Raw genomic sequence first — 15,768 nt, forward strand, 5'->3', positions numbered from 1 at the left:
TCTTTATTCCAGTATAGACAAAAGTAATAATCCTGGATATATCAAGGAGAAAACAAAACAGGAAAAACTGAAATCCACTCGTAGTAGCGAGGACTGACTGGAGACTCGACCATAGACTGCTGGTTGCTTCGGGAAGGCACCGACCGTAGCAGACTAAGACACCTGCTCACACGCAGCATCTGAAGGAGATAAAACACGACAGGGCGAGACAAGGACACAGAACAGCGAACATCATACAAGGATCCGACAAGGACAGAAGCGGAAAACAGAGGGAGAAATAGTGGCTCTAATCAGAGGGCAAAATAGGGGACAGGTGTGAAAAGAGTAAATGGTGTAGTTAGGAGAATGAGGAACAGCTGGGAGCAGGAACGGAACGATAGGGAGAGAGAGCGAGAGAGGGAGAGAGGGAGGGGAAGAGAGGGATAGAAAGAGGGAAAGAACCTAATAAGACCAGCAGAGGGAAACGAATAGAAGGGAAGCACAGAGACAAGACATGATAACCAATGACAAAACATGACAGTACCCCCCCCACTCACCAAGCGCCTCCTGGCGCACTCGAGGAGGAACCCTGGCGGCAACGGAGGAAATCATCAATCAGCGAACGGTCCAGCACGTCCCGAGATGGAACCCAACTCCTCTCCTCAGGACCGTAACCCTCCCAATCCACAAAGTACTGGTGACCACGTCCCCCGAGAACGCATGTCCATGATCCTACGTACCTTGTAAATAGGTGCGCCCTCGACAAGGACGGGGGGGGGGAAGACGAACGGGGGCGCGAAGAAAGGGCTTGACACAGGAGACATGGAAGACAGGGTGGACGCGACGAAGATGTCGCGGAAGAAGCAGTCGCACAGCGACAGGATTGACGACCTGGGAGACACGGAACGGACCAATGAACCGCGGAGTCAACTTGCGAGAAGCTGTCGTAAGGGGAAGGTTACGAGTGGAAAGCCACACTCTCTGGCCGCGACAATACCTAGGACTCTTAATCCTACGTTTATTGGCGGCTCTCACAGTCTGCGCCCTGTAACGGCAAAGTGCAGACCTCACCCTCCTCCAGGTGCGCTCACAATGTTGGACAAACGCCTGAGCGGAGGGAACGCTGGACTCGGCGAGCTGGGACGAGAACAGAGGAGGCTGGTACCCCAGACTACTCTGAAACGGAGATAGCCCGGTAGCAGACGAAGGAAGCGAGTTGTGAGCGTATTCTGCCCAGGGGAGCTGTTCTGCCCAAGACGCAGGGTTTCTAAAAGAAAGGCTGCGTAATATGCGACCAATCGTCTGATTGGCCCTTTCTGCTTGACCGTTAGACTGGGGATGAAAACCGGAAGAGAGACTGACGGAAGCACCAATCAAACGACAGAACTCCCTCCAAAACTGTGACGTGAATTGCGGACCTCTGTCTGAAACGGCGTCTAACGGGAGGCCATGAATTCTGAACACATTCTCAATGATGATTTGTGCCGTCTCCTTAGCGGAAGGAAGCTTAGCGAGGGGAATGAAATGTGCCGCCTTAGAGAACCTATCGACAACCGTAAGAATCACAGTCTTCCCCGCAGACGAAGGCAGACCGGTAATGAAGTCTAAGGCGATGTGAGACCATGGTCGAGAAGGAATGGGAAGCGGTCTGAGATGACCGGCAGGAGGAGAGTTACCTGACTTAGTCTGCGCGCAGTCCGAACAAGCAGCCACGAAACGGCGCGTGTCACGCTCCTGAGTTGGCCACCAAAACCGCTGGCGAATAGAAGCAAGTGTACCCCGAACGCCGGGGTGGCCAGCTAACTTGGCAGAGTGAGCCCACTGAAGAACAGCCAGACGAGTAGAAACAGGAACGAAAAGAAGGTTACTAGGACAAGCGCGCGGCGACACAGTGTGAGTGAGTGCTTGCTTAACCTGTCTCTCAATTCCCCAGACAGTCAACCCGACAACACGCCCATCAGGAAGAATCCCCTCGGGATCGGTAGAAGCCACAGAAGAACTAAAGAGACGGGATAAGGCATCAGGCTTGGTGTTCTTATTACCCGGGCGATAAGAAATCACGAACTCGAAACGAGCGAAAAACAGCGCCCAACGAGCTTGACGTGCATTAAGTCGTTTGGCAGAACGGATGTACTCAAGGTTCTTATGGTCAGTCCAAACGACAAAAGGAACGGTTGCCCCCTCCAACCACTGTCGCCATTCGCCTAGGGCTAAGCGGATGGCGAGCAGTTCGCGGTTACCCACATCATAGTTGCGTTCCGATGGCGACAAGCGATGAGAAAAATAAGAGCAAGGATGGACCTTATCGTCAGACTGGAAGCGCTGGGATAGAATGGCTCCCACGCCCACCTCTGAAGCGTCAACCTCGACAATGAATTGTTTAGTGACGTCAGGAGTAACAAGGATAGGAGCGGATGTAAAACGCTTCTTGAGGAGATCAAAAGCTCCCTGGGCGGAACCGGACCACTTAAAACACGTCTTGACAGAAGTAAGAGCTGTGAGAGGGGCAGCAACTTGACCGAAATTACGAATGAAACGACGATAGAAATTAGCGAAACCTAGAAAGCGCTGCAACTTGACACGTGACCTTGGAACGGGCCAATCACTGACAGCCTGAACCTTAGCGGGATCCATCTGAATGCCTTCAGCGGAAATAACAGAACCGAGAAATGTGACAGAGGAGACATGAAAGGCGCACTTCTCAGCCTTCACGTAGAGACAATTCTCTAAAAGGCGTTGGAGTACACGTCGAACGTGCTGAACATGAATCTCGAGTGACGGTGAAAAAATCAGGATATCGTCAAGGTAGACAAAAACAAAGATGTTCAGCATGTCTCTCAGTACATCATTAACTAATGCCTGAAAAACAGCTGGAGCATTAGCGAGACCGAACGGCAGAACCCGGTACTCAAAATGCCCTAACGGAGTGTTAAACGCCGTTTTCCACTCGTCCCCCTCTCTGATGCGCACGAGATGGGAAGCGTTACGAAGGTCCAACTTCGTAAAGAACCTGGCTCCCTGCAGAATCTCGAAGGCTGACGACATAAGGGGAAGTGGATAACGATTCTTAACCGTTATGTCATTCAGCCCTCGATAATCCACGCAGGGGCGCAGAGTACCATCCTTCTTCTTAACAAAAAAAACCCCCGCTCCGGCGGGAGAGGAAGAAGGCACTACGGTGCCGGCGTCGAGAGAAACAGACAAATAATCCTCGAGAGCCTTACGTTCGGGAGCCGACAGAGAGTATAGTCTACCCCGAGGGGGAGTGGTCCCCGGAAGGAGATCAATACTACAATCATACGACCGGTGAGGAGGAAGGGAGTTGGCTCGGGACCGACTGAAGACCGTGCGCAGATCATGATATTCCTCCGGCACTCCTGTCAAATCGCCAGGTTCCTCCTGAGAAGTAGGGACAGAAGAAACGGGAGGGATGGCAGACATTAAACACTTCACATGACAAGAAACGTTCCAGGATAGGATAGAATTACTAGACCAATTAATAGAAGGATTATGACATACTAGCCAGAGATGACCCAAAACAACAGGTGTAAAAGGTGAACGAAAAATCAAAAAGGAAATGGTCTCACTGTGGTTACCAGATACTGTGAGGGTTAAAGGTAGTGTCTCATATCTGATACTGGGGAGAAGACTACCATCTAAGGCGAACATGGGCGTGGGCTTCCCTAACTGTCTGAGAGGAATGTCATGTTTCCGAGCCCATGCTTCGTCCATAAAACAACCCTCAGCCCCAGAGTCTATCAAGGCACTGCATGAAGCAGCAGAACCGGTCCAGCGTAGATGGACCGACATGGTAGTACAGGATCTTGATGGAGAGACCTGAGTAGTAGCGCTCACCAGTAGCCCTCCGCTTACTGATGAGCTCTGGCTTTTACTGGACATGAATTGACAAAATGTCCAGCAGAACCGCAATAGAGTCAAAAGCGGTTGGTGATCCTCCGTTCCCTCTCCTTAGTCGAGATGCGAATACCTCCCAGCTGCATGGGCTCAGTCTCTGAGCCGGAGGGAGGAGATGGTTGCGATGCGGAGAGGGGGAACACCGTTAACGCGAGCTCTCTTCCACGAGCTCGGTGACGAAGATCTACCCGTCGTTCTATGCGGATGGCGAGTGCAATCAAAGAGTCCACACTGGAAGGAACCTCCCGGGAGAGAATCTCATCCTTAACCTCAGCGTGGAGTCCCTCCAGAAAACGAGCGAGCAACGCCGGCTCGTTCCAGTCACTAGAGGCAGCAAGAGTGCGAAACTCTATAGAGTAATCCGTTATGGATCGATCACCTTGACATAGGGAAGCCAGGGCCCTAGAAGCCTCCCTACCAAAAACTGAATGATCAAAAACCCGTATCATCTCCTCTTTAAAGTTCAGATAATTGTTAGAACACTCAGCCCTTGCCTCCCAGATAGCTGTGCCCCACTCTCGAGCCCGACCAGTAAGGAGTGAAATGACGTAAGCAATCCGAGCTCTCTCTCTTGAGTATGTGTTGGGTTGGAGAGAGAACACAATATCACACTGGGTGAGAAAGGAGCGGCACTCAGTGGGCTGCCCAGAGTAACATGGTGGGTTATTAACCCTAGGTTCTGGAGACTCGGAAGACCAGGAAGTAGCTGGTGGCACGAGACGAAGACTCTGAAACTGTCCTGAGAGGTCGGAAACCTGAGCGGCCAGGGTCTCATCGGCATGACGAGCAGCAGACAATTCCTGCTCGTGTCTGCCGAGCATAGCTCCCTGGATCTCGACGGCAGTGTTACGAGAATCCGTAGTCGCTGGGTCCATTCTTGGTCGGATCCTTCTGTTATGCTGGTGAATGAGGACCCAAAAGCGACTTTACGAAAACAGAGTCTTTATTCCAGTACAGACAAAAGTAATAATCCTGGATATATCAAGGAGAAAACAAAACAGGAAAAACTGAAATCCACTCGTAGTAGCGAGGACTGACTGGAGACTCGACCATAGACTGCAGGTTGCTTCGGGAAGGCACCGACCGTAGCAGACTAAGACACCTGCTCACACGCAGCATCTGAAGGAGATAAAACACGACAGGGCGAGACAAGGACACAGAACAGCGAACATCATACAAGGATCCGACAAGGACAAAAGCGGAAAACAGAGGGAGAAATAGTGGCTCTAATCAGAGGGCAAAATAGGGGACAGGTGTGAAAAGAGTAAATGGTGTAGTTAGGAGAATGAGGAACAGCTGGGAGCAGGAACGGAACGATAGGGAGAGAGAGCGAGAGAGGGAGAGAGGGAGGGGAAGAGAGGGATAGAAAGAGGGAAAGAACCTAATAAGACCAGCAGAGGGAAACGAATAGAAGGGAAGCACAGAGACAAGACATGATAACCAATGACAAAACATGACACTTTCAGTAGTTTAGTTCGAATAGGGTCCAGTATGCAGCTTGAAGGTTTAGAGGCCATGATTATTTTCATCATTGTTTCAAGCGATATAGTAGAAGTTCATGAATTTATTACTGCTGAAGAGAAGCCATCCTCTCTTGGGGAATGCTGCTTTTTAGTTAGCTTTGCGACAGTATCAAAAAGGAATTTCGGATTGTTCTTATTTTCCTCAATTAAGTTGGAAAAATAGGATGATCGAGCAGCAGTAAGGGCTCTTCGATACTGCATGGTACTGTCTTTCCAAGCTAGTCGGAGGACTTCCAGTTTGGTGTGGTGCCATTTCCGTTCCAATTTTCTAGAAGCTTGCTTCAGAGCTCGGGTATTGTTTGTATACCAGGGAGCTAGTTTCTTATGAGAAATTATATTAGCTTTTAGGGGTGCAACTGCATCTAGGGTATTGCGCAAGGTTAAATTGAGTTCCTCAGTTAGGTGGTTAGCTTATTTTTGTCCTCTGACGACCTTGGGCAGACAGAGGGAGTCTGGAAGGACATCAAGGAATCTTTGTGTTGTCTGTGAATTTATAGCACGACTTTTGATGTTCCTTGGTTGGGGTCTGACCAGATTATTTGTTGCAATTGCAAACTAAATAAAATGGTGGTCCGATAGTCCAGGATTATGAGGAAAAACATTAAGATCCACAACATTTATTCCATGGGACAAAACTAGGTCCAGAGTATGACTGTGACAGTGAGTAGGTCCAAAGACATGTTGGACAAAACCCACTGAGTCGATGATGGCTCCGAAAGCCTTTTGGAGTGGGTCTGTGGACTTTTCCATGTGAATATTAAAGTCACCAAAGATTAGAATATTATCTGCTATGACTACAAGGTCCGATAGGAATTCAGGTAACTCAATGAGGAATGCTGTATATGGCCCAGGAGGCCTGAAAACAGTAGCTATAAAAAGTGATTGAGTAGGCTGCATAGATTTCATGACTAGATGCTCAAAAGACGAAAACGTCTTTTTTTTTGTAAATTGAAATTTGCTATCGTAAATGTTAGCAACACCTCCGCTTTTGCGGGATGCACGGGGGATATGGCCACTAGTGTAGCCAGGAGGTAAGGCCTCATTTAACACAGTAAATTCATCAGGCTTAAGCCATGTTTCAGTCAGACCAATCACATCAATATTATGATCAGTGATTAGTTCATTGACTATATTTGCCTTTGAAGTAAGGGATCTAACATTAATTAGCCCTATTTTGAGATGTGAGGTATCATGATCTCTTTCAATAATGACAGGAATGGAGGAGGTCTTTATCCAAGTGAGATTGCTAAGGCGAACACCGCCATGTTTAGTTTTGCCCAACCTAGGTCGAGGCACAGACACGGTCTCAATGGGGATAGCTGAGCTGACTACACTGACTGTGCTAGTGGCAGACTCCACTATGCTGGCAGGCTGGCTGACAGCCTGCTGCCTGACCTGCACCCTATTTCATTGTGGAGCTAGAGGAGTTAGAGCCCTGTCTATGTTGGTAGATAAGATGAGAGCACCTCTCCAGCTAGGATGGAGTCCGTCACTCCTCAGCAGGTCAGGCTTGGTCCTGGATGGAGTCCCAGAAAGAGGGCAAATTATCTACAAATTCTATCTTTTGGGAGGGTCAGAAAACAGTTTTCAACCAGCAATTGAGTTGTGAGACCCTGCTGTAGAGCTCATCACTCCCCATAAATGGGAGGGGGCCAGAGACAATTACTCGATGCCGACACATCTTTCTAGCTGATTTTACACGCTGAAGCTATGCTTTGTGATCTCTTACTGTTTCATCCTAACATCGTTGGTGCCGACGTGGATAACAATATCTCTATACTTTCTACACTCGCCAGTTTTAGCTTTAGCCAGCACCATCTTCAGATTAGCCTTAACGTCGGTAGCCCAGCCCCCTGGTAAACAGTGTATGATCGCTGGATGATTAGTTTTAAGTCTAATACTGCGGTTCATGGAGTCGCCAATGACTAGAGTTTTCAATTTGTCAGAGCTAATGGTGTGAAGCTTCGGCGTCTCAGACCCCGTAACGGGAGGAGTAGAGACAAGAGAAGGCTCAGCCTCTGACTCCGACTCATTGCTTAATGGGGAAAACCGGTTGAAAGTTTCTGTCGGCTGAATGAGCGACACCGGTTGAGCATTCCTACAGCATTTCCCTCCAGAAACTGTGAGAAAGTTGTCCGGCTGCGGGGACCGTGCGAGGGGATTTATACTAATGTTACAATCTGTACTTACTGGTGGCACAGACGCTGTTTCATCCTTTCCTACACTGAAATTACCCTTGCCTAACGATTGCGTCTGAAGCTGGGCTTGTAGCACAGCTATCCTTGCCGTAAGGCGATCATTCTCATTCTCCTGAATATTATGAGTACAGCGACTACAATTAGAAGGAATCATGTTAATGTTACTACTTAGCTTCGGCTGTTGGAGGTCCTGACTAACCATGTTATGCTGGTGAATGAGGACCCAAAAGCGACTTAACGAAAACAGAGTCTTTATTCCAGTATAAGACAAAAGTAATAATCCTGGATATAACAAGGAGAAAACAAAACAGGAAAAACTTAAATCCACTCGTAGTAGCGAGGACTGACTGGAGACTCGACCATAGACTGCAGGTTGCTTAGGGAAGGCACCGACCGTAGCAGACTAAGACACCTGCTCACACGCAGCATCTGAAGAAGACAAAACACGACAGGGCGAGACCAGGACACAGAACAGCGAACATCATACAAGGATCCGACAAGGACAGAAGCGGAAAACAAGGGGAGAAATAGGGGCTCTAATCAGAGGGCAAAATAGGGGACAGGTGTGAAAAGAGTAAATGAGTGAGTTAGGAGAATGAGGAACAGCTGGGAGCAGGAACGGAACGATAGAGAGAAGAGAGAGAGGGAGGGGGAGAGAGAGGGATAGAAAGAGGGAACGAACCTAATAAGACCAGCAGGGGGAAACGAACAGAAGGGAAAGCACAAGGACAAGACAATATATGACAAAACATGACAAACCATGTCCAGATAAAGTGTCCCGAGTGAAAAAGTTGAATGATAATAAGAATGATGAATGATAATAAGTTGAGGGAAAAACCAAAAATATAAACGGTAATTAAAAAGTAAAAACCGTAAAGTTGTTAGGTAGCAAATTCAAGTAAGTAGCAAAGTAAGGTTTGCAACAAAACACACAGCAACACGTAAACAAGTCTGCAGGTTGTGACCGGAAATGGCGTCAAAATCACAATCGAGATTCAATGCCATAAAACACTCCTTCCATGGCCTCCAATTGCTTTTAAAAGCTAGTACAACTAAGTGCATGCTCTTCAACCGATTGCTGCCGATTGCTGCCTGCATCCTCCCGCCTGATTAACATCACTACTCTGTACGGTTCTGACCTAGAATATGTGGACAACTACAAATACCTAGGTGTCTGGTTAGACTGTAAACTTTCCTTCCAGACTCACATTAAGCATCTCCAATCCAAAATTAAATCTAGAATTGGATTCCTATTTCGCAACAAAGTCTCCTTCTCTCATGCCACCAAACAAAATGGACTATCCTACCAATCCTTGACTTCGGCGATTTAATTTCCAAAATAACCCCCAGTACTCTACTCAGCAAACCGGATGTAGTCTATCACAGTGCCATCCGTTTTATCACTAAAGTCCCATATATTACCCATCACTGCGACCTGTATGCTCTCGTTGGTTGGCCCTCATTACATATCCATCACCAAACCCACTGGCTCCAGGTCATCTATAAGTCTTTTCTAGGTAAAGCGCCGCCTTATCTTAGCTCACTGGTCACCATAGCAACACCCACCCATAGCATGCGCTCCAGCAGGTATATTGTATCTCACTGGTCATCCACAACACTTCCTTTGTCCGCCTTTCCTTCCAGTTCTCTGCTGCCAATGACTGGAACGAATTGCAAAAATCTATGAAGCTGGAGTCTTATATCTCCCTCTCTAACTTGAAGCATCAGCTGTCAGAGCAGCTTACCGATCACTTTACCTGTACACAGCCAATCTGTAAATAGCACACCCAACTACCTCATCCCCATATTATTACGTACCCTCTTGCTTTTTTGCACCCCAGTATCCCTACTTTCACACCATCATCTGCACATCTTTCACTCCAATATTGATGCTATATTGTAATTATTTTCACCTCTATGGCCTATTTATTGCCAATATCTCTACTTTTCCACATTTTCACACACTGTACATAGATTTTTCTATTTTTCTTTTATTTTGTGTTATTGACTGTACGTTTATTCATGTGTAACTCTGTGTTGTTGTTTTTGTCGCACTGCTTTGCTTTATCTTGGCCAGGTCGCAGTTGTAAATGAGAACTTGATCTCAACTGGCCTACCTGGTTAAATAAAGGTGAAATTAAAAATAAATAAAAAATCAAAATCACGCCAGTATGATTGTGGGCCTCAGAGATATCTGCACAACCTACATGCATATGCAAGTGTTTGTAGGCTATATGTTATACCTGATTAGGTGAAAGCGGTTGGTGGAGTTTGGAACTCTTGTTAGGATTTTATGAAGTGATACAATGTTTGTTACCAGGGGTGGGGGTTTGGCAGCCATCACAGGCAGGCAGGTTGGGTAGTGACATGCCAGGGAGTGTAGGATCACACACCAACAGGTAGGCTGGTTACAGTGACAACAGTAGCAGCTTTAGGCCACAAGTCACAGGCAGGTTGTAGGAAGTCTGGAAAATGACTGTATACCTAATTAAGTCACTACAAACTGTGATGAGATGACAAATGTACAACAACAAATCCAATCTATTCACTTTTAAGAGAAAATACAGGTTTGGTATTGTTCTCAACAGTTTGTTTCATATTCAGTTTAAGTCGGAAGTTTACATACACCTTAGCCAAATACATTTAAACTCAGTTTTTCACAATTCCTGATATTTAATCCTAGTAAGAATTAGGATCACCACTTTATTTTAAGAATGTGAAATGTCATAATAATAGTAGAGAGAATGATTTATTTCAGCTTTTATGTCTTTCATCACATTCCCAGTGGGTGAGAAGTTTACATACACTCAATTAGTATTTGGGAGCATTGCCTTTAAATTGCTTAACTTGGGTCAAACGTTTTGGGTAGCCTTCCACAAGCTTCCCACAATAAATTGGGTGAATTTTGGAAAATTCCTCCTAACAGAGCTGGTGTAACTGAGTCAGGTTTGTAGGTCTCCTTGCTCGCACACGCTTCTTCAGTTCTGCCATACATTTTATATGGGAATGAGGTCAGGGCTTTGTGATGGCCACTCAAATACCTTAACTTTGTTGTCCTTAAGCCATTTTGCCACATCTTTGGAAGTACCCTTGTGATCATTGTCCATTCGGAAGACCCATTTTTGACCAAGCTTTAACTTTAACTGATGTCTTGAGATGTTGCTTCAATATATCCACAAACATTCCCTCCCTCATGATGACATCTATTTTGTGAAGTGCACCAGTCCCTCCTGCAGCAAAGCATCCCCACAACATGATGCTGCCACACCCGTGCTTCACGGTTATGATGGTGTTCTTCGGCTTGCAAGCCTCCCCCTTTTTCCTCCAAACATAACAATGGTCATTATAGCCAAACAGTTCTATTTTTGTTTCATCAGACCAGAGGACATTTCTTCAAAAAGTACGATCGTTGTTCCCATGTGCAGTTGCAAACCATAGTCTGGCTTTTTTATGGCGGTTTTGGAGCAGTGGCTTCTTCCTTGCTGAGCGCCCTTTCAGGTTATGTTGAGATAGGACTCGTTTTTACTGTGGATATAGATACTTTAAAAAAACTTGTTTCCTCCAGGATCTTCTGTTGTTCTGGGATTGATTTGCACTTTTTGCACCAAAGTACGTTCATCTCTAGGAGACAGAACGCGTCTCCTTCCTGAGCACTATGACGGCTGCGTGGTCCCATGGTGTTTATACTTTTGTATTATTGTTTGTACAGATGAACTTGTTACCTTCAGGCGTTTGGAAATTGCTCCCAAGGATGAACCAGACTTGTGGAGGTCTACTATTTTTTTCTGAGGTCTTGGCTTATATCTTTTGATTTTCCTATTATGTCAAGCAAATAGGCACTGAGTTTGAAGGTAGGGCTTGAAATACATCAACAGGTACACCTCCAATTGACACAAAAATCAGAAGCTTCTAAAGCCATGACATCACTTTCTGGAATTTTCCAAGCTGTTTAAAGGCACAGTCAACTTAGTGTATGTAAACTTCTGACCCATTGTAATTGTGATACAGTGAATTATAAGTGAAATAATCTGTCTGTAAACAATTGTTGGAAAAATTACTTGTGTCATGCACAAAGTAGATGTCCTAACCGACTCGCCAAAACTATAGTTTGTTAACAAGAAATTTGTGGAGTGGTTGAAAAATGAGTTTTTAATGACTTCAACCTAAGTGTATGTAAACTTCCGACTTCAACTGTACAATAATAATCCATTTAACAAACCAACGGCCATATAAGAAGTAGATTGTTCATGTACTTATCCTGAAGCCTATGTTGACACTCGGTTACATGGAGTGCTTGCCTAGTATCTCTGATTTCCCAGAAGCCTCAGTGCCTGCCTATGCAGCACACCACACTACACGCTTGGAAAAAAGGGTTCCAAAAGGGTTCTTCGGCAGTCCCCATAAAAGGGTTCTTGAAAGGGTTCTCCTATGGGGACAGCCCATAGGAAAAGCCTTTTTTTCTAAGTATGAAGCTCATAAAGATTGGTGCAGTATTGGGTTGTAGGGGTGTGGCATGGTATGGTGGAGTAGCAGCATCCACCAACACACACAGCACGTTTCTTAGGGGGGTTGGTGGCTCAGCCCTCCACGAGCAGCCCTCTAGCCGCAGTTTCCCATGATGCACTGTGTTTGTAATCAGGTCTGGTGCTATGCTGGCCCTCCAAGTTCCTCTCCTCTCCCTCAGCTCCTCTGCAATGCCTCTTAATACTGAACAACTCTCCTTTCTCCAATCCTCACAGCAGTTAAAAACAGCAGTTAAAAACAGCAGTTAAAAACAGCACTTTGGTCATGTCGTCAGATCACAAAACCATTATACCACCACAGACCTAAAGTCTAGTACAATATAAGAAACCTTAAAGATAAATGCATAGTGGAGCTCTGTCTATTCCAATACAAAACCATTATACCACCACAGACCTAAAGTCTAGTACAATATAAGAAACCTTAAAGATAAATGCATAGTGGAGCTCTGTCTATTCCAGTACAAAACCATTATACCACCACAGACCTAAAGTCTAGTACAATATAAGAAACCTTAAAGATAAATGCATAGTGGAGCTCTGTCTATTCCAATACAAAACCATTATACCACCACAGACCTAAAGTCTAGTACAATATAAGAAACCTTAAAGATAAATGCATAGTGGAGCTCTGTCTATTCCAATACAAAACCATTATACCACCACAGACCTAAAGTCTAGTACAATATAAGAAACCTTAAAGATAAATGCATAGTGGAGCTCTGTCTATTCCAATACAAAACCATTATACCACCACAGACCTAAAGTCTAGTACAATATAAGAAACCTTAAAGATAAATGCATAGTGGAGCTCTGTCTATTCCAGTACAAAAACTTGATTTAAAAGCTCTGCTGACTAGGCTTTCAGAGGTTTTAGTTTAGGAAAATAGCACAATGGCCAACATTGTTAAGATGGAGACTGGTTCTTCTGGATCCTTCAAGACATTCATTGATTGTTCTTTTTTTGTTTCAGTTTTTTTTCTAAAACTCAGAATGTTACATTGTAAAACAACCCTCATAAAAATACCATTCAAATAAGGATTAAAAAAAAACATAAATGGGCTCAGTATTTTTTCTTTACATTAATTAGGATCAGGGATATAGTGGTATAAATAAAAGGTGGCTAAAGGCTGAACATTGGTTGAGAATAAAACCTACACACAATCAATGACTAACATTCCCCCTCTCCTCTCCTCTGTTTGCTTTGCAGTTTTCAGTGAAGATTTACGTTCCAGCTTATATTTTGTCAATGCATCTGTGCAAGAGGTAGTGTTTGCCAGCACCACAGGGACCTCGGTGCCCTGTCCCGCCGCGAGCGTGCCCCCCGCCTCGCTGCGCTGGTACCTGGCTACCGGAGAGGAGATCTACGATGTCCCCGGGATCCGCCACGTGCACCCAAATGGCACCCTTCAGATCTTCCACTTCAACCCCTCCAGCTTCAGCAACCTCATACATGACAACACCTACTATTGCACAGCGGAGAACCCCTCAGGGAAAATCAGGAGCCAAGATGTCCATATTAAGGCTGGTGAGTTGTCTATCTAGTTGGTTTATGCCTATACTTCACAGTATGGTTGTTTATTTACAGTATAGGGGCAATGCCAAGGCTGGGGTTGATTCCATTTCAGTTCAGTCAGTTTAAGAGATGAAACTGAATTGACCATGGACCATAACAATACAATATAATACTGTTCTATTTAGTCTTGTGCCCTGGACCATGTAGTGGTTAGTGGTCAGTGTGGTTCTGGAAATGAACTGTTGATTACAGAGGTGGGAGTTAGGGCTGCAGACAGTATGGCTGTGAAGAAGTTGACCAGAAGCTTGTTGGTCACTAAGTGGGGATATATTGCTTGGGTGACTAGTGACCACAAGCTCAGCCTTTCAGCTGGAAATGTACAACGTGAACCACAGACATCACATTTGGTTGAGAGTGTGAGCAAAGCAGTGAATTAAGAAAAGGAACGAAATATATAGACTTACCAAATATTTTGACAGAACAGGAAAATAAAAGTCAATTCGTTCATCAGTGTCATTTCTTGTGTAATTTCTTATGTTTTTCAACAAGAACATTTGTCTGTATCCCTTTCTTTCAGTTCTACGAGAGCCCTACACGGTCCGCGTGGAGGACCAGAAAGCCATGAGAGGCAATGTGGCAGTGTTCAAGTGCATTATCCCAGCCTCAGTGGAGGCCTACATCACCGTTGTGTCCTGGGAAAAAGACACAGTGTCAATCAACATCCAGAGTAAGTCTCTGCTCTCTAATCGCTACTGTAATGTATACAGAGAAATGTATGTAAAGAAATCAAATTAAAATGAAAAGAGTCTGGTAAATGAGTATCACACTGCACGAAAGGAAGGCCATAGGTTTGAGATAGCGTTTTGACCCCAGGGATGTGTGCATGTGCTATGCCCTGTCTGTCTGCAAGGCCTTGTGAGGTCAGGCTAGACTAGTAGACTAGTGCCCATGCCCCTTGTACCTGTTCCAGCCATGCAACCAGCCTGTTGCGTTGTCTTGTATCCATGTCTGTTTGACCTCATGACAGACTGGCCCTATTTCCCTGCTGACCTGGCTGGGCGAGAGTCTTCCACGAGAGCAAGGAGGAGGGCATGGCAGCCCTGTGGTGTCACTTAGCCTCAGTGCTATTGACCTAGTTCTCTGGTGATGGGGGCCATTGTATGGTACGCGTTGCACAGTTTGATCATTCAAATTGCTTAAATGGGACGCTCGTCTACTCGATTGTTTCCTAGACCCCGGGGGCAAATTCACTTTATGTGGGGCATTTAACAAACTCAATAGACAAAGATAATGTCGTTTTGACTTTTGGATGGAGGGCAAATGCAGCGGTTTTTTTTGTTGTTGATCTTTCACAATTTGTCCGCTGAGGCGAAAGCAACCATGTTGAAAGCTATATCAATCTCTTAATCGTCCATAAATGGATTTGCCGGGAGGACGTTTTGGAGCTGAGAGGATATGCGGTTATGGTTTATGGAATACATACGTTTCATAATGTCAAGTATTTTTTTCCCCTAGACTTAATACTTGACTGTATTCTAAGACTTGTCATATAATCCATTCGATTGATGTACTGTAAGGACGCAATGCAATCATTTTCATATGCAAGTCCAAATGGGTATTTTTCCTTGCTGTCCTATGTGAACTTCACTATCAAAACAAAATGTTTACTTTGTGCTGTTAAAATCAAAATGTACACGCTGTCAGAAAGATGTAGCCGCCACCAATCCAGTGCTCTTCTCCATGCTAAATAATAGATGACGGAAGTCTATGAATCTAGCAGCAAATAGTCTTTATTAATTTCTCAACACATGCACCCACAGTCCATCCTCCCCATTCTTCATGATTCACGCATATCAAGTGCAACTTAAATAGTCTGCGTGTGTGAAATAATGTGTGTGCGTGTCCATGTGTGCGTGCATGTGTGTGTCTGCATGCATGTATGTGTGTGCGTGCATGTGTGTGTCTGCGTGCATGCGTGATATCCATGCTGCCTGATGGCTTTAGGCAGATGACCATGCCCTACTCTTGTTTTCTAGGGGCCGCCAAAGCCCACCTTTTAAATGTTTAATGAGTAAAAAAATAGAAGACAATATCAACACTTAGACTCGAAAAACTTC

The 15,768-nt window shown here is 45.3% G+C and overlaps 1 pseudogene; it reads left to right on the top strand.

The window, feature by feature from the left end:
- The first annotated feature begins 13,029 nt into the window (after nucleotides 1-13,029).
- Nucleotides 13,030-15,768, top strand: part of LOC123999788 — a 112,418-nt pseudogene continuing 109,679 nt past the window's right edge.

This window comes from Oncorhynchus gorbuscha, linkage group LG16 (assembly GCF_021184085.1).
Source record: "Oncorhynchus gorbuscha isolate QuinsamMale2020 ecotype Even-year linkage group LG16, OgorEven_v1.0, whole genome shotgun sequence".
Lineage (NCBI taxonomy): Eukaryota > Metazoa > Chordata > Actinopteri > Salmoniformes > Salmonidae > Oncorhynchus > Oncorhynchus gorbuscha.